We start from the raw sequence: 19,613 nt of genomic DNA, 5'->3' as shown, positions 1-19,613 counted from the left end.
GAAGGTGTCGTAAGAGCATCCTTCGATGCCAGGAGAAACCCGCATCTTAATTCCCAAGACCAAATACACCAGAAAATAGCAAGTTTTAACAAGGGTTAACAGGAGTGTGATGGCACAGCTGCACTCTACCAAGCCAAGATCAAAAGTGGATATACAATATAGCCAAGTGTGTGAGAAGGGTGAAAAGTCTAGCCCCTTTACTAGAGGGGTTTACCTCGCATAAAAATTTATGGCTAGATTTCCAACAACCCGGGACAATATATCCATTGGAAAGTGCAAATGATTTGTATTTAAGTAGGAAAAAGTATAAAATATAGACCTAACTCCTGAAAAGTTTTAACATGGAAATTTTGAACGAGTAAAAATACAAAAAAAAAATCATAAAACCACCTAATCCATGTAGATTCAACCCTACAAATACACACTGCAGAGTTCACTCGAATGAATGGAAACTTCACTAGTACAAAATATAAAAATCAATTCAGGGTTGCCTATCGAATCTTCAAATCTTCATAGGTTACCAATCTTAAGGAGCTATATAGGTTACCAAAACATGAAGCTAGTCATAAATGCTACTACCAGAACCCAATCTTTATAACTAATTTTTTGGGGGAAATAAAATTGCTTACCTAACAACACTACTATTGATAGCAGCAGCGGAAAAAAAGGCCTGGTAGGCTACAAGTACCGAAAAGAAAAAGCTACCCTAGCTATGTTATGTCCAAACCCTTAAAATTTGACCCTAAAATCAGCAACACTTGCACCCTCTTGCCACCAATATAGCGTAACTATAGCAGCTAGGAAGTTTACACCAACTAATTTTAATAAACTTCCTCAATTTTAATGACAAAATGAACACTGCCAATATAACGAGAGACACCCCGTATAACTTTATGTAAAGCTTTTTCGGAGTTTTCTAATTCTCCTACGTCAACCACCATTGAGGAAGTTTAATCCCCAACCAGGGTGTCCTGTTATATGCATCACTGCACCCAAATTTCCTAACAGCCGAGTAATTTTAGAGTAAAAATTGAGCTCTGCTGCAAGACTTTGCACTGGACTGTGTTCCCCTAAGTCTATAATTTACATTAAATTATATGTAAAATAATCACATATAGAATTAAACCCCTCAGTGTATTCGCCAATTTTAAATTTCACTCCAATTGTGGCTTAAACCAACTTCAGATGAACAATGAACCTTGACACTTTTTAGTATACCATCTGAGGACCTAGTCCTGACAGAGCACGGTACCATGAAGTTCATGGATTCTACGTCACTTAACCTTGAAGTTTATATTGATATAATTTCAATAGTGGCCATTTATCAACTGACATTATTACTCAGCAATCTGCTCCCTTTACTTTCCATGTAGTTTAAATTCCTTAAATCGAAATACTTTACCTAACTTCTATAGTTTCCTGTAATTAAATTTTTATTACTAGCCACATTGCTTGGAAATACTCTTCCTCACCCAAATTAAAATGGATTTTGAGCGAAGCGAAAAATCTATTTTTGGGTGAGGTAGCCATGTCGTCCTGATGGAAGTTCCTATAAGGTAGCTTTCTAGGGTATATTTGACTACAGTGATATTCCCAGAGAATTTTACCGTAAGGTATCCAGAATTCTAACTCCTGGAGCGAATATCCCTAAATAATCTCACAGGGATATCGCATTAGATCAGAGGACGTATTCTTGACACGTCACATAGCTATCTTCGCCCCGAACATTATTAACGCTTCGAGGGGGAATAGTGACAAGAATCTGAAACGAGCCGCTCATAAGGCATCTCTCCTATTCCGTTTCCAGTGTGTATCTGATGAAGGCGGTAGCGCCCTCTTTATTCCTTGTAGCGATATAAGAGGTGGTACAGATACTGTATTATAGGGAGGGGTCAACCAGCCCTTTTACAATAAAAGGAAGGGCGGGTCCATCAGGACGACATGGCTACCTCACCCAAAAATAGATTTTTCGCTTCGCTCAAAATCCGTTTTTTTGGGCTCAGGCCATGTCGTCCTGATGGAAGTTTACCAGAGCATTACTGTATCTGGATTCCCAATCAGTGCCGTACTCTCAAGAAAGTATTTTCCTGGTCCGTCTAGACCAGAGACCTATGATGTTACCGTCATACATCATTTCATCTAAGCATGAACTATGTTAGTGCTTCCTGCCCCCTACAGGGATAAGTCATACTAGATTCTGGAAAAGTTTCGAGGAGTACATAAAAAACTTATGGATGACAAAATGACAAGCTTGTATAGTGGTGTCGCCCTATACATTATAAAGCAAAGTTTGTATAAGAGTCGCCAAAGTGGTAATGAATTTGTGACACCTTCCCCAAAGTGACCACTCTTAATAACTATTGGATAATGGTTGTATCCGCATAGAAACAAATTTTGCCTCTTTGCCACCAACCCGTTAGGGTACCACGTCAACCCTTCCAAGGAACGGTTAGAGTGAGTGGACTTTTGCTTGAATCTGGGAACAGTCTCGAAAGACATACCATGATAAAAATATCCACATTTTAATCTTAATGCTCAGTACATTTCTAATAAAATGAGTGTGGGCGAAAAGACGCAGGGTTCATTATGAACTAGTTTATTCAAATTTAATAAACGAACATATCAGATCACATTTATAAAATTTATATAATGTGGATGATATGCGTAAAAGCATAAAGAAAAAACAGTCAACAGAAAATATAGTTTCATCTACTAGGAAACAGATTTGCCACTTCAATAGAATTATTAATAATAATGATAAAGTCTGTATACTGTTTACATACACTAGTGTAAAAAACGCTTGGCACAAGTGTCCATATTATGCTATAGATTACAGACGTCAATGGAACAGTTCGTAAGGACACTATCGTGGCCTATCGCTCAGCGTGTAGTAACATACAGTGACTACACACGCACCCTCTTAATTAATCGTCCCAAATTAATTACACTGTTCCTCGCAGACTTAAAACAGAAGGTTAAAGGATTCTACCTGCTGCTACCACAGATCTCATAAGTTGCTCCACTTGCTACGCATAGTACATAAAGAACGCCTTGGATGACTACCAGCCGGTGTGCAAACAAGGATGTTCAAAGTCCATATAATTAAAGAAATTTTATGGAGGAGGCAACTTTCCTCGGATCATGACTATTATTATTATTATTATTATTATTATTATTACTATCCAAGCTACAACCCTAGTTGGAAAAGCAAGATGCTATAACCCCAGGGGCTCCAACAGGGAAAAATAGCCCAGTGAGGAAAGGAAATAAGGAAATAAATAAATGAAGAGAACAAATTAACAATAAATCATTCTAAAATAAGAAACAACGTCAAAACAGACATGTCATATAATAAACTATCAACAACATCAAAAACAAATGTCATAAATAAACTATAAAAAGACTATGTCCGCCTGGTCAACAAAAAAGCATTTGCTCCAACTTTGAACTTTTGAAGTTCTACTGATTCAACCACCCGATTAGGAAGATCATTCCACAACTTGGTCACAGCTGGAATAAAACTTCTAGAGTACTGCGTAGTATTGAGCCTCGTGATGGAAAAGGCCTGGCTATTTGAATTAACTGCCTGCCTAGTATTACGAACAGGATAGAATTGTCCAGGGAGATCTGAATGTAAAGGATGGTCAGAGTTGTGAAAAATCTTATGCAACATGCATAATGAACTAATTGAACGACGGTGCCAGAGATTAATATCTAGATCAGGAATAAGAAATTTAATAGACCGTAAGTTTCTGTCCAACAAATTAAGATGAGAATCAGCAGCTGAACACCTGACAGGAGAACAATACTCAAAACAAGGTAGAATGAAAGAATTAAAACACTTCTTCAGAATAGATTGATCACCGAAAATCTTGAGAGACTTTCTCAATAAGCCTATTTTTTGTGAAATTGAAGAAAAGACAGACCTTGTATGTTTCTCAAAAGTAAATTTACTGTCGAGAATCACACCTAAAATTTTGAACGAGTCATACATATTTAAAGAAACATTATCAATACTGAGATCCGAATGTTGAGGAACCACCGTCCTTGACCTACTTACAATCATACTTTGAGTTTTGTTAGGATTCAGCTTCATACCCCATAATTTGCACCATGCACTAATTATAGCTAAATCTCTATTAAGGGATTCACCAACCCTAGATCTACAGTCAGGGGATGGAATTGATGCAAAGAGAGTAGCATCATCTGCATAAGCAACAAGCTTGTTTTCTAGGCCAAACCACATGTCATGTGTATATAGTATAAAAAGTAATGGGCCAAGAACACTACCCTGTGGAACACCGGATATCACATTCCTATAATCACTATGGTGCCCATCAACAACAACTCTGAGATCTATTACTTAAAAAATCAATAATAATGCTAAGAAACGACCCACCCACTCCCAACTGTTTCAGTTTGAAAACAAGGGCCTCATGATTAACACGGTCAAAGGCAGCACTAAAATCAAGGCCAATCAAACGAACTTCCCGACCACAATCAAGGGATTTCTGTACAGCATTGGAGATAGTAGGAAGGGCATCACATGCTCCAAGGCCTTTACGAAAACAAAATTGCAAACTAGGGAGTAGATGATTACCTTCAGCAAACCTATTACAGTAAGACGTTCAAAAACTTTAGATAATATGGGAGTTATGGAAATTGGGCGGTAATCAGTGGGACTTGAGTTACCACAAACACATTTACATAGAGGAGTAACATTGCCAATTCTCCAACTAGTGCTAAAAGCTCCTCTTCTTGCTAACTTGCGCAAAATAACAGATAACTAACGGGTGTACTGTCTGGATCCGTTCTGCGAATAACATGGGTGAATTTCGCCCTTAGTTATAGATAACTTTTAACCCAGGGTTTCTCTTCTGAACAGCTGTCCTCCCATAAAGTCTGAAGTTCTATGAAGATAAGACCTTTAGGCACTCCACTGGACAGAGATGCATCTTCTTCCAGAGGGCAGATTCTCTAGGGACCCCACCTGTTGGTGGGTAGCTTGTTCCTGGTAAGAAACGTTGGGTCTGGAAATAGAATCAGTTCTCCCTCCAAGAACTGGACGTGGCCTTCCATTCACTAACTCTGGTCCCCAAGGAGAGTACAAACAGAAATATGACTTAAATTCAAAACCTTCTAAGCCCATTTCTCATTGTTCATTATTTATACACAATGAGGAATCATATCTAATGACCAAGCAAATGGTCTTTGGAAGCGCTGAAGGGCTAATTCATTAAGAACGTCGTTAGAAAGGTCGACCTGTAAGGCAAATGGTATCTGATTTGTCAAGGCAGGTTTGAACAATAGAATTGTGTAGGCTGCTAAACCTTGCTCATGAAGGAGAATGAAGAATGATAAATAGGAATCTGTCGGGATTTCTTTCAGTTTCTTCACCTTGACAAAGGATAGATATTTCTTCCCTGAAGCCTCAATGTCTTCTGGTTTCCTCCAAAAGTCTAAACCAACTTTTAAACACCGAATCTTTTTCTCATCGTTAAGGAGAGAAAATCATGAGATGTAGGTTCCGTGTTTTCTGTGATGGAGCAAAGACAGTCTACTTCTGTACTTACTGAGACAGGGATGGATCCGGTAGCGGAACGAATTTTAATCGTAGTTCCAAAGCCAGAGGGAACCACACGCTATTTGGCCACTTGTGGCCACTATTGCAGCTTTCCCTTTGAAGGATCTCAGCATATCGAGGACCTTCAAAAGGAGGTGTGTGGAGGGAACAGATAGATACAGGACCATCTGATCCAGCCCAGGGACATAGCGTCCACTGCCTCCGCTAACGGATCCTCGTAAGGGGACACGTAACGAACTATTTTCTTGTTGTCTTTCGTCGCAAAGAGGCCTATCTGCAGCTCTGGGACTTGACTCGAGATGAAGGAGAACGATCCTGCGTCAAGGGACCATTCTGACTCTATAGGTGTAAACCTAGATAGAGCGTCCGCAGTCACATTGCGGAACTCTTGAATGTGAACTGCTGACAGGTGCCATTTCTTTGCGTTTGATGCATATTTTCTCCAGCCTCCTGTTGCATCCTTAAGCTGTGCTCTTAGCACTGGATCTGTTATCGAAGCAAACTGTAGAGAGCCCAGCACTCTCCCCTGTTCGCGTCTTGATATCCGTTTGGATTTCAATAGTCTCTTGACAGATCCTGCTATTTCGTTCCTCTTCTTACTAGGAATGGAAAGTCGATGTGACTCCAAATTCCAGTGGATTCCCAACCACCGAAATTTTTGAGCTGGAGAAAGAAGAGACTTTTTGATGTTGATCTTGAATCCCAGATGTTCCAGGAACTGGATCACTATCTTAGAAGCTTGCACGCATACTGTCCTGGATGCTGCCCACACCAGCCAGTCGTCCGAGTAGGCTACTACTTGGACCCCTTTTAGGCATAACTGATGGACGGCTGCGTTCGCGAGCTTCGTGAAAATCCTTGGGGCTATGTTTAGCCTGAAAGGCATGGTTCTGAAGGCGTAAAGTTATCAAAGTAACTTGAAGCCTAGGTAGGGGGAGGGGTGACGAATAATTGGAACGTGCCAATAAGCGTCGGACAAGTCTATAGACACAGCATATGCCCAGAATGACACTGAGTTTTTCTTGAGTCCTCCTTTGGAACACAAAACAGCCTTCCTTAAAATTTGATGGACTTAAGACTTTCGGATTACTCTTTTGACTAAGAGCTCTCGGACATATTCTTCCAGAGCGGGGGTGGAGTGATGGAAGAATTGAGGAAATTGAGGTGGAGCACTGCTCCAGCTCCAACCTAGTCCATTCTTATTTAGGCTGTGGGCCCAGGGATCGAAGGTCTGTAATCTCCCTCCTACTGGAAATATCTACTTCTGCTGTTGTGGACCTGAGGCCTTGCCTCCTTGACCGCGTCCTCCCCTGGATCCCATTCCTCTTGAAGGCGTCTAGAAGAACCTCTGGGAGTTCCTCTGGCTCTCGAACGAAAGGAAGAAGTCTGCCTTTCGGAGGCTGGGTTAAGAACTGGCGACAGTGTCACCGTTTGTTGAGGTACCAGCTGGTAGGTGGTTGGAGGTTGTGCCACCGTCTGAGGTCCCGCGGTCAAAGGAAGATGTTATTGATGTTGCTGTCGGTAGGGTTTAGCCGGCCAAGAGGATGGCCTAGGCCTTTTGTCTACTACCTCTTTAACCACTTCATTGGGAAAGAGGTCTTTACCCCAAATACGAGAGATCAGTTTCCTCAGTTCGTACCTCACCGCAACCGAGGCGAACACGAACTCTCTACAGGCTCTTCTAGCTTTAATAAAGCTATAGAAATCCTTCGTAACTGTGGCCAGATGGGTTTTGGCCACAACCATGAACATGTCCTGGTTCTTGGGGTCACTTGCCATCGTTTCTAGTGTTGATTGCAACGACATCGATGCCGCAAGTCTTTCCTTTGTCTCTTGCTCTCTACGCAAGAGAGCCTCCGACAGTTTTGGAAGCGCCTCACCGAACTGGCGTTCGGCAATATCAGCTTCTAGTTTCCCGACTGAGAAGGTAAGGTGTACGTCCTTCCAGTCTTCTTGGTCCAAGGGCAAAGTCAGAGATAATGGCTTGCACTCCTCTAAGGAGGGGCATGGTTTCCCTGCCTCCACCGCATGTAAGGCAGCCTTATATCCCTTTTCCAAGAAGGGAAAGGCTCTGGTAGGAGAGGCCACAAAGGAGGGAAGCTTCTACTCAAGGCGGGCACCTTTGAGTTAGTGAAGCCCCTCTCTTTCATCGAGCTCGATAGTAATGTCTGAGCTTTACTATGGTCAAAAACTATGACCTCCGACTCCGTCTCCTCCTCTAAGGCTGGCTCCTTCCTAGGACGGGCATAGCAGTCCGGATAAAAATCTTTGTTGGGCCAAAATTCCACTTCTTCCAGGGAAATTGCTCCCAACTTTTCTGAGATCACGATCTCCCCGGTTGTCATTGGCATGTGTTCGGCATACTTCCAAGGATTGGTATTCGAGCACAAGGGAAGACCCTTCACGATGAGCCGCTTCTGGGGCCCATGTAACTCCAGTTTCATTGCTGCTTCCTTTGAATGGAAGAAAGAGTCCTTCCCAGTTCATCTGGGATAGCAGACGATGTAGAAGGAACCAGTTCTGGGTCCGGAACCGACGTAACCGACACTTAGTTGATTTCTTGCTCTTCTACTTGAGGAGTCTGAAACAGCTCCTCCTCCTGACCTTCTCCTAGAAGGTCCTTCTCAGTAGAATCCGACACCTCTGACATCCTATCGTCCACTTGGATGTCTTGAAGGGCGGCTGAGACTTCAGAATCTACCGGATTCAGGGCAATTGGTATCTACCCCTGAGGCTGGGGGATGATTGCATCAGCCGATGCTTTAGGGAAAAGGTAGGCCCTCATCTTCTCATTAGGAAGGTAGGGGCCTGAGGTGTTTTTCTGAAAACCCCTCACCCAGGATCGTAACATTTCCCTGGCAGCATCCCTTGACTCCGTTGACTTAGGGTCGTCAAAAGCCTCGGTAATCAGGTTAGAACAAACTGTACAAACCCGAGCGTCCCAATAGCGAACACCTCTGGAGGCTGTGCATGCTGCGTGCCTCCTGCAATAATGATGTCCACGAAGTTCTTACTGCGGACATTACAGAACACACTCCCGCACTTCGGATGGTCCTCCTGTAAAGAGAAGAAAAATCCATGAGTATCAAGTGAAGGCTTTTCACTTATATTGAAACATTTAGCTTATATAGAAAAGCTATATAAAAAAAGGAAAGAGACATACTTGTATTTCCTGTTCAGTCAATTGCTGTAACCTCCCAAAATATTAAAACTAAGGTTAATTCTATACTAGAATACCTTATGTAATTTCCTCAACGGAAATTTAATGTGTAGTTTTAATATACGGGATTGAAAGAATACAGAAAGAACTCGCTTCCTATATAAAGTACGGTTTCAACAAAAGGCTGTACACGATAACATTAAGTATGATGAAGAACATTAGTGTTATCACAAACTCTGTACAGCAGTTTCTACTAATGCAGTGTGTACTACACTATGAATATAGCAACTACTGTACATCGCATGTTGTTGTGCCGGCCGGCAACTACCCCTTAATAGATCAAAGATATATCTTTAACTAATAGGCGGCAGCCCACTGATTTGCGACTGTGTGCCGGTCGGCAATCATTGCCAGCCGACGGCTGAAAACACAAACTGGCTGCCGGCCACTAATCGTAGCGGCCAGCGAATTCGGGCTGTGATTCCACTGCCGGCCGACAAATGTAATAAAACCATGCCGCCGACAGCAGCCAAGAATCAGAGAACCTCTACCTTCCCGGCTGTCAGCTGTCAAGCCGGCAGCCGGGATAGGGGTGCAACACAATAGTTAGAGAAAAAGTATGGATGTAAGGTTATAGGGCGGCATGCCATACGACCTTCCATCCAGAAAGAGTGAACTTATGGAAGGGGAGAATGTACATTCAGGCTTCCAAAGAATCCATAGTCTGCCGGGCTCTACCGACTGACATGGAAGGGAGACCAAGGGAGGTCTGGGGTCACTCTGCAAAGAATAAAGGGTGTCTGCCGGCCGGCAGAGATCTGAGCCTGTCCTCCATCCTAACCTATACTAGGTACGGAAGTAGGACTACGGCTAAAAGAATATAAAAGAAAGAGGTGGGGAAGGGATAAGGGTCCTATAGACTTCGTTCTAGCAGGAGACACACTCAGCCGTTAGGGAAGCTCATCCTAACCAAGAGTTGTCTATTAGGGAGGAAGATTGGCAATACTTGCTAACCTCCTCCCAACCAGAACAAAGTTAGGTGAAGTTATTTCGCCGGGCAACAGAGAAAACTCATTCTCCAGCCCGAGAAAAACAACACAGGACAGTCTGCTAGGCCACTAGAGGAAGGAATCATCTCGTACAGAATCCTTCCAACATGGACGAGGGAAGCAAAGCTTCCTGTGTCCGCCCCTAACCTAGCAAAGGAGACTCTTTCTTCATCCTAGGAAGAAGCAGACCACAGACTAGAAACTGATGTTCTGCCCTAACCCAATAAACCAGTCACTCTGGTTATCAGATCAGGACAGACATATCCTAGAATAGTTATACCCGAATTATTATACAGATAGAACCACTAGGGGTTAATGTTTAGGAGAGGGCCGCATGAAGATATCACTGATATTCAATTTATTTTTACTAGAATATGTAGGAATGTATGTATATAATGGTATACCAGTGAGATAATTTAGTGAAAATCAATAAGTCGAAATATCGACGATCAAACTCACGCTACTCTTGTCTTCCTCCCAGATTTTTCTAAGTCTGTTGTTATTGTTGACAGTCTTATTTTTGCTCAAATGAGCCCTGTAACCACTATAATCCGCAGACAAACTAGTCCACTATGACGTCTTCACGTTTGGCCAATCACAGTGCGACAATACATTTTCTTTCCCAATGACGTCTTCACGTTTGGCCAATCACAGTGCGACAATACATTTTCTTACCCATCACAGTGCGACAATACATTTTCTTACCCAGCCATTTTATTTCGTTCCTAGACATCGAGGCCGTAGCAAGCACGTCATCTGATATTGCACAAGTTGAAATTCCATCTTCTTGTCCTGACTGTTTCCTAAGTTACAATGAAATTGTTCTTACTTATTCGGGGTTATATTGAAAAACTAGTGGATTTGTGCCAGAGACACAATTTAATTTTACAAAATAGAAATTGTCCTGCATGTCAGGGAACCTTCGCAATGGCTTCACGTTTTCCTCAAAGCAGCAGCACATCTTTATTAACCAACAGGTTAAGGTAAGCTTCATTAATTTATGGAGTATATTATAATGGTGATAGTATAACGATGTATACAGCAGTACCATCACTTTGGATTTGGTTTGATGGATGTATTAGGTAGCCCTTTCACCCCCAAAGGACGTACCGGTACGTTCTTGCAAAACACTGTTAATTACATATTTTCACATTTTTTTGAAAATTTTACGAGAAACTTCAGGCATTTTCCAAAAGAATGAGACCAACCTGACCTTTCTAGGACAAAAACTAAGCTTGTTAGAGCAATTTTAAAAAACTATTTAGCAAAATGTGCTCGAAATTTAACCTTATGGTGGGGGTAAAAGGGGTAGTATCCTTAAGGGGGGTCCCCCCCCCCCGGTAGGGGTACAGGGCTATTAGGCTAGGTTAGGTGGGTGTATTAGGTTCGGTGGTGCCCTGAAAATCACTGTGGCCTTAAGGGGGGGGGTCACAGGGGGGGGGGGGGTACAGGCCCCCCAGGGTAGGTTAGTTGGTTGTATTAGGTTCGGTATTGCCCCGAAAAATCCCTTTTCTCATCCTCCCCCCACCCAAAAACCCCGCTTCCCACTGGGGTCCCCCATAATTGTATAAGTAGGTTTATGCTTACATTTTGTGTGTAAGAGTTAAGTCTTAGTTTTTTTTTTATTCATTTCCTCATGTTTCTATGCACTGTGCAACAACAATCTGGTTGTTTTTTGCCGTTTTTCGTCGTTAATACTTGAAAAACGGGTGCGGCCTTCTCCTAGACATTTACCCCACTAGGATTAAGCCGAAGGCTTACAGAGGGAGAAAGGGATTGAACTTAGCCTCCGGAGGAGAAAAAGAACAATTGGGGATGTGCGAAAGTATACTACTGTACCTAGAATACTAGACTAGGTAAGATGAGAATCTATTACCTAAATCACTGAAACTCTCTCATATACAATTTTGGAAAAAACATTCAACAATATCTTACATGTATAAAATATTTGGCTATAGCTTCAATTAAATAACACTCAGAAAAAACTTATACCATGCATGAAAGTACTAGTGCCAGACGTCTAGGCTACGAAGCCTCGCGAAAGGCAGGATCGGTACCTCGACCCGTGTCTAATACACCGAGCTAACACTGACCGAACAATATAAGCATTTCTAGAGTAGCTAAATAGCAAAATTATAAAAGCGTAACAAACCAGGAACGTCGCTCTAACGAACTAACTGACCCGTAAGAGCGAGCGATAGCATCCAGGATGCCTTCCGGTAGGCAACAGCTCTTGTTTACGTTAAAATCACTTTTGATTTAATTCAAAACGACAAGAGCCTACATTTATACATAGTAAAGATAATACTCAACTTCCTAGAGGCAGAAGAGGCCGGAGAAGTCATCAAAATGTTGAATTAAATCCAAAATAACGAGAGAACACAGGGAAAACACCGAGTAGTTGAGCAACACAAAAAAGGAATGAGGAGGGCGCTACCGCCTTCATCAGATACACACTGGAAACAGAATAGTTGAGATGCCTTATGAGCAGCTCTTTTCATTCTCGTTTCAGATTCTTGTCACTATTCCCCCCTCGAAGCGTTAATAATGTTTGGGGCGAAGATAGTTATGTGACGTGTCAAGAATACGTCCTCTGATCTTATGCGATATCCCTGTGATATTATTTAGGGATATTCGCTCCAGGAGTTAGAATTCTGGATACCTTGCGGTAAAATTCTCTGGGAATATCACTGTAGTCAAATATACCCTACAAAGCTACCTTACAGGAACTTCCATCAGGACGACATGGCCTGAGCCCAAAAATTCTGCCATATTTTATAACAACTATTTTCCTTCCGTATACTAATTTTGCATTTACTGCTATTTAGAACATTCATGTTTAAGATTTCCCCAAGAGTTTACATTAAAATAACACGTAAATCTAATATATCTTTGCTGTAAAATATACTTGAGAGTAATTAAAACCCTAGAAAACTTCCCAAATCGATAGGCTACCTTCCCTAAGTGCCTAATACAGATTCACAGATTTAGTTTTTACATTGGTAACCATCATTGCCAAAGACCTTTCGAATCCTAAATTAGGTTTCCTAAAAAAAAAAAAAAAACAACATTCACGAAATCCTGTGCACTTGATTAGACCATTACTGAATGAAATCTTAGAACTAAATTGGTTACTTGGAGAGCAGCGTCTAATGTTGACATTAACCACTTGCACTTCCTATCATTTTGCAAATTTACGATTTGGGCTAAAATTGCGCGACCCCAGACGTATGAAATATTAACGTTCAACAATGCAGCATATTAAATTACTGCAGGGTACTTTATAATTGTTGTCTGTAAATTATCGAGAGCAACATCATTGCTACCATCACGATACAAAAAGGCAGTCATTACTCATGATCGGTATTTCGTTCGTCCAAAAATACACAAAACCCATTGTAACTGTTACAGACGGTTTATGTTTATAAACCAAATCAAAATTAGTCCGATTTCATGAAATAACTGCCGCCAATACACAAAATTTCAACAAATATAACGCGAACGCGAGCCATACAAGGTTCACCTAGTTTAATTAGTTTCATGAATTCCAGCCAAATAACTTTCAACAAATATAACCAGGAATACAAGCTTCTTCAGCTAATTCAACTATTTCATACAGGTGCAAATCATGCGTTTTGAGTTTTATACACAGTTTTAGGAAGACCCTTATGGGATACAGGTTTCGGACCAGGAAGCGGCAAGCAAGACTTGTTTAAACCATTATTTAGTAAGAAAACACCGGATTTTGAAGATCCGGTTCATGAATTTGGCGTTAGGTAAATACTTGCCTACACTTCTTACCACTTCCTCAATTGGTCATTGCTTGTATTAAAACTCAAAATGAGTTTACAGCTGTGCTGCTCACGGCCATGAGGTTTCCGTCTAACTATGAGCAATAACTACTCAGGCAGGTTCTCGATTTAATAACAAATTAGTTGTCGCTAAATTTAACACCTCTGGGGAGCCCTCGAAATGGCAGTCGAGTTGAAACCGAGACAAAGGTTGTGAGCGACATACCAAATAAAAATATAAAATACGAAGCTCCCACAATCTATGAATTACTTTACGCAAGACCATCGGCAATGTCGACGACCGACAAACTTAACTTTGTTCTGTCCAAGAACCTTCGTTCAGTCACGTACGCCATTAAGTCAGGGCCAATACATAACACAAGTCTCCGTTTCAAAAGAAAAAATGCGAGAATTGCAAGTCCGAATATTTGATTCGCAACTACTTACAAACAACTCAACAGGGGTATTTCAGCATTTAAGTGTTCATTATAACCCTATATATGAGACATACTTATACATAAGAGAATAAAGTTTATCAATAACAAAGCCGGTTAACAAAGACTAACACACCTTTAGTTACACGACGTACCTTACACAAATGAAGGAAAACCTTTATTATTGAACACTTACCATATCTGCTATATCAAAGTACCTGATAAACGCTTGAAACTAAAACCAAGTCTTTGTCTTAAGGGGTGCCTTTGCAAAAGCCCGTGGGATGCAGGTCGTTCTAAATCGTACCATGTCATCATTACGGTTTCAACTGATTAACACGAAACCTGATCCAAGGACCGTATAAACTTTTAACCATAAAAAATTAATATGAACAAATAATAGATCCTTCCATTCACAAGTCTGCCACAACATCGTTCCACCCAAACCAGCTTACCTATACGGAGTGGAAATAAAGTGAAGACAAGATGACAACGTAGTACACAACCGGCTTTGCCTGTAGTATACACTTGACTAAACCGAGCAGCGACGAGACTCAAGAGAGGTTTCCACAGTCTGACGAACCATTGCCAAAGACCGGAGGAAGAACTACTGAAGTGGTTGTTATTGGTTGGGGGAAGTCTTTTGGGCTGGTTGGAACGATGAATTTACAAAGGATATTTTGCCAGGAACAAATTTAATTTTTGCAAACATTTTATGCAAATCAACATGTCCGCAAATATGATATAATTAAGAATTTTATTATCACTAGCATGTGATAATATATTTAGAATGGGCAGTTGGAGATGAGTCCAATCCATTCGCGTATGAAATAAATGATTTATTATTGAACAGAGGAATGCACCATAATTATTCCAATGTTTTAAAAGACTGAAAGAAAAGTATATTATGACGTCATAAACAATCGCGAGCACTACGCTTTTGAAGAACCATAGATATATAACGAAGTGTATAGAGTCATTATGACATTATGTTTTCTCTCACAAATAAGAGCATTATGACATTTTTTCGCACTAATTACATTAAAACAATTATCCAGTTTTAACTGCCCAGACTAACAAAAAAAATCGAAAATATAAAAATAGTCTTTAGTAAATCCAAAATGAGATTAAAATAGCATCCAACAAAAACACAACGCTTTTTCAATCGTATCGATGTACTGATTAATTGATTGATTGCTTTATGAATTTATTGACTGATTTGATTAACAATTTACCCTTAATCTGGCGTTACTAATAGCAAGGTCACTGGCGCAATTATTACCTCCTGTGTTTTATGGATTTTATGAAGGGAATGATATCGAAATCTTGAATGATTTCATCATTCCAGATGAAGAGTGAAATAACCAGTATAATTCAACGATTGACTATAGTCCATTTCTTTTAGCGATGCAGATTTGTACCGACTCGCAGCGGTGCCCTTTTAGCTCGGGAAAGTTTCCTGGTCGCTGATTGGTTAGAATTATCTCGTCCAACCAATCAGCGATCAGGAAACTTTTCCGAGCTAAAAGGGCACCGCTGCGAGTCGGTGCAAATCTGCATCGCTAAAAGAAATTGACTATAGATAATTAAAGCTATATGCAGGTAGTGTATAATTATGTTTGGTTGCTTGTTTGTTTTTTATACCATATAAGGAGTTACGAATGTATGTAATTATCTTATGATATTAGGAATATATATATATATATATATATATATATATATATATATATATATATATATACATATATATATATATATATATATATATATATATATATATATATATATATATATATATATACATACCAACAGCAACAAAGCAAATGCAGCAGTTTCAATTCCACTGCAGGATAAAGGCCTCAGACATATCTGGAGTTTGACCAGTGTTCATCACCACGTTGGCCACTGCGGATTGGTGCTGGTGGGAGATTTTCATCCGATAGCTCACAGCATACCAACCTAGTAAGGTTGGCCCTGACTAGTACAACTCTATTGATCATAGCAATACACAAACCCTTTCACCAAATATTTCCGAGAACAAAAGAATTATGTATAAAAAAATTAAAGAATTATTCTAATTCGATTTTAAAGAATGTTGATAGATTATAGTAAACTTTCATTTTGGATCGGATACGGAGGTATTACACAGGATGCTAAGGATGAACTGTGTGGAAGAAATAATATTAAAGCGAGAATTGAATTTAAAATCTGTACAATAACCCACCAAGTTATCAGAACTGCTACATATTGAAAGAACTGCTACATATTGCAGCCAACAAATCGCGTCGATACGAGAATAGTTACAGATGGCTTCAAACTGTTGGAACCTAGATTTGTCTACTTTAGGCTCCAAAGCCTTTAAATATGCGGCCCCGAGACTATATAAGCAGCTCCCATGAAACATTCGAATGATTGAAGACATTAAGGCTTTCAAGAGGAAACTGAAGACTTTCTTATTTCATGAGTCTTTTGACAATGACGATTTAACAGTAAATGAACAATATGTGACTTGAAAAGATAAATACTGTGACCGAACAAGGTAAAACGACAGTGGGGGTCCTGTAGAGAGTGGAGTTCCCCTGCTGTATTGGACCGGAAAAGCAGCCATCAAATTAAGTAAGGTACGCATATAAATCTCTTCACGCTCGTTACTCCAAAATGTTTTATGAATAGTACCCCATTAGCCATGGAAAATCTTTTTTCAAAAGTTTAATTAATTATTAATTAATATGGAGGATAACTATATACTTCCGAGATGAAATCTCTTATCGAAAGAATGCTGAACGTGTTTTTATCAGACGAGTCTTCCGCTAAACATTGCATTGAGCTGTATTGAAACCTTTTAATTCGAAAGGATAACATTAAAAAATAACTTGTTAATATTACACCAGACTGCACATACGCAATGGTTACAGTAAATTAATAACGTGTAAAAAATAAATTGTCCCAAATATTTATGATGCTTTCACGCGTCATGAATGATCCTGTTGGTTTGAAATACATATTTTCAGCCGTACAAAGGCAGAGAGAGAGAGAGAGAGGAGAGAGAGAGAGAGAGAGGGGTGGGGTGGGGGGGGGGGGGGGGGGGGGCAACATAAGGTATCACACTTAAGCTTGAAGAATATGTTCTTCAGGCTTCAGGAATAAATTCTAATTTTCATAATTCACATGAATTTGTAAACTAATTCATGTGAATAATGCCTAGTTGCTCATAAGAAATAAGTAAAAGCGCATTTTATAGTTGTGAAGAGTGTAACATTCGAACTACTGAATCACAGCTAAGTGTTTTTCTAACAGAATATTTTGTCTTAGGCTTACACATTCAGTTAATTTATGTGGAATGTGGTCAAAATGAGATTATCTAATATGTCCACATTATAATCGACAGAATACTTCTTATAAAATACTAAACCAAAATGGATAGTACTTATGTAACAAAATAATATCCATACGACAAATTATCTCAGAAACAAGTTTTGCATGCCTTACACAGACACGGGTATTTCAAAATTTTATTCAAGAATGAAGTGACATATGCCATGGGGTCAGGTTAGCAGTTTGTAGCCTTTAAAAACAATTTTGGTTTTAACTATCTCCTTACAAAAGGAAGAAAATTACAACTTGTAAAAGAGGGTGGGAAGAAATTTGTTTTAGGGAAGAGAGAGAGAGAGAGAGAGAGAGAGAGAGAGAGAGAGAGAGAGAGAGAGAGAGAGAGAGAGAGAGAGAGAGAGAGAGAGAGAAGGAGAGAGAGAGAGAGAGAGAAGGAGAGAGAGAGAGAACACAAGGTAGCAAACATAAGCATAATGAATATACTCTTCAGGAATAAACTATTTTTCATATAAACGAATAAATCTTTTTTAGACTGCATTAGTAATTAATCCATGTGGATTGCTTGTTAAAAAGAAATAAGTAATAACGCATTTTATAGCCGTGAAGAGTGTAACATACGAACAATTGAATCACGAGAAAGTTTTTTTTCTTTAACAGGATATTTTGTCTGGGCTTACAAATTCCGTTAATTTATGTGGAATGTGGACAATATATGAGTTTCCAATTTGTCCACATTCTATTCGACAGAATACCTCTTATAACATACTAACCCTAAGTGACTACTATGCATATCAGACCCTATGACATACTGTTTTTCGCAAATATCTTTTAAACGAAGGCTCGGATCAGCATGGTGCTTTAGCACAGATTGTTTCACACACTCCGCTAATTTTTAACACTATTGTACGCTGTCAAATGCGGCTAATTATGGCGTTTTCTCTTGACTGTGAAGTCAAAAACCTGCGTGAGCTAGAACACGTTGGAACAGTTGAGGCGTGACGTATATGTGACGTCTATCCACCCACTACCTCCACTCCTGGGTTCCCCTACTCCCTTTCCTCCCCTCCTCTTTCTCCTTCATACCTCCCTTACCCCTTCCTCATTTCCCCCTCCCTCCCTTCTCTCTCTCTCTCTCTCTCTCTCTCTCATAAGGGAATGGCTGTTACCCCCCCCTCTCTCTCTCTCTCATAAGGAATGGCTGTTACCCCCCTCCCTCTCTCTCTCTCTCTCTCTCTCTCTCTCTCTCTCTCTCTCTCTCTCTCTCTCTCTCTCTCTTTCTTTATTGAGGCTACACCGTATATGAAGCCAGACAAGTATGACGAATTAATAACAGATTAATAAAAATTATATGCCGAGTAAGGTTTGATCGTGTATGCAAACAATCGTAATCGATGTTCTTGCTTCTTTGACGGTTATGCCATATTTGGTAAGTGCAGAAGGTAACATCGTAAGTAACGCTCTCAACCATGGCCAACATGCAGCGATGTCAGAGTGGGTGCAAAGGAGTCATCCCACTACGACTCTTCCATATCTTCAACCAAGAGCATAGTGAAAGGAAACTGAGGATAAGTTTGAATAGGTAAGTAATGAATCAAAGTTGTATTCCGTAGTTACAGATGAACCAGTCAATATGTTTCACAGCTACCTATGATAATAAAAGGGAGCATTATTTTGATTGTTGCCTGGTAAAATAAAAATCTCAACAAGATAGTTTCGAACATGTTATCTTATCCGATTTCCTTTCCCCAACAGGCCCAATGATCGTGTTGCAGAGGTCATGGGAATGACCACAAATGCAGTGAGGTAGCTGGTTCAGCGAAGCACACGTTCTTGGCCAGATTCACCATGCGGGACAGCTACTCCCCCTGTGGGCTGTGACACCGCCGCCCCCTGCCACACCACCCGTTTTTGACAGTTTCACTGTTGGTGCCATTCGCCGACGGTCATGTACATGTCAAGTTTGCAGCAAAGGAAACCTTTACTATTGGCACCCTGACTGAAAGTTTGAAGACGGCGAGTATTATTCCAGGGGAAACCTCAGAAATGACGATGTGGCGATTGCTGCACAACATGGGATTCCGCTACAGGATTTCACAGAAGAAAATATATCTAAGGAAGGAGTCGCTAGATGTTGTGTGTCACCGTGTTGGGGCTCTCCGAGCACTCCAGCGACATCGAAAGGAGTGAAGACAAGTAGTATACGTGGATGAGAAATGGTTCACCACTCGAATGCAGCACAGGGAGTGTGTAGACACATCCCAGCCT

The 19,613-nt window shown here is 40.4% G+C and overlaps 1 long non-coding RNA gene across 1 annotated transcript in view; it reads right to left on the bottom strand.

Moving 5' to 3' along the window:
- The window catches only part of LOC137617364 (uncharacterized), a 39,352-nt gene extending 24,747 nt beyond the window's left edge, over positions 1 to 14,605 (bottom strand). Inside the window, exon 1 of the long non-coding RNA XR_011039645.1 lies at positions 14,474 to 14,605. This is a non-coding gene — a long non-coding RNA (uncharacterized lncRNA). The remainder of the gene's footprint in view (positions 1 to 14,473) is intronic.
- Between the last annotated feature and the right edge of the window lie 5,008 nt (positions 14,606 to 19,613).

Source organism: Palaemon carinicauda, chromosome 23 (genome assembly GCF_036898095.1).
Source record: "Palaemon carinicauda isolate YSFRI2023 chromosome 23, ASM3689809v2, whole genome shotgun sequence".
Lineage (NCBI taxonomy): Eukaryota > Metazoa > Arthropoda > Malacostraca > Decapoda > Palaemonidae > Palaemon > Palaemon carinicauda.
The sequence above is the reverse complement of the archived record's forward strand: the minus strand, read 5'-3'. Positions and strand labels throughout refer to the sequence as shown.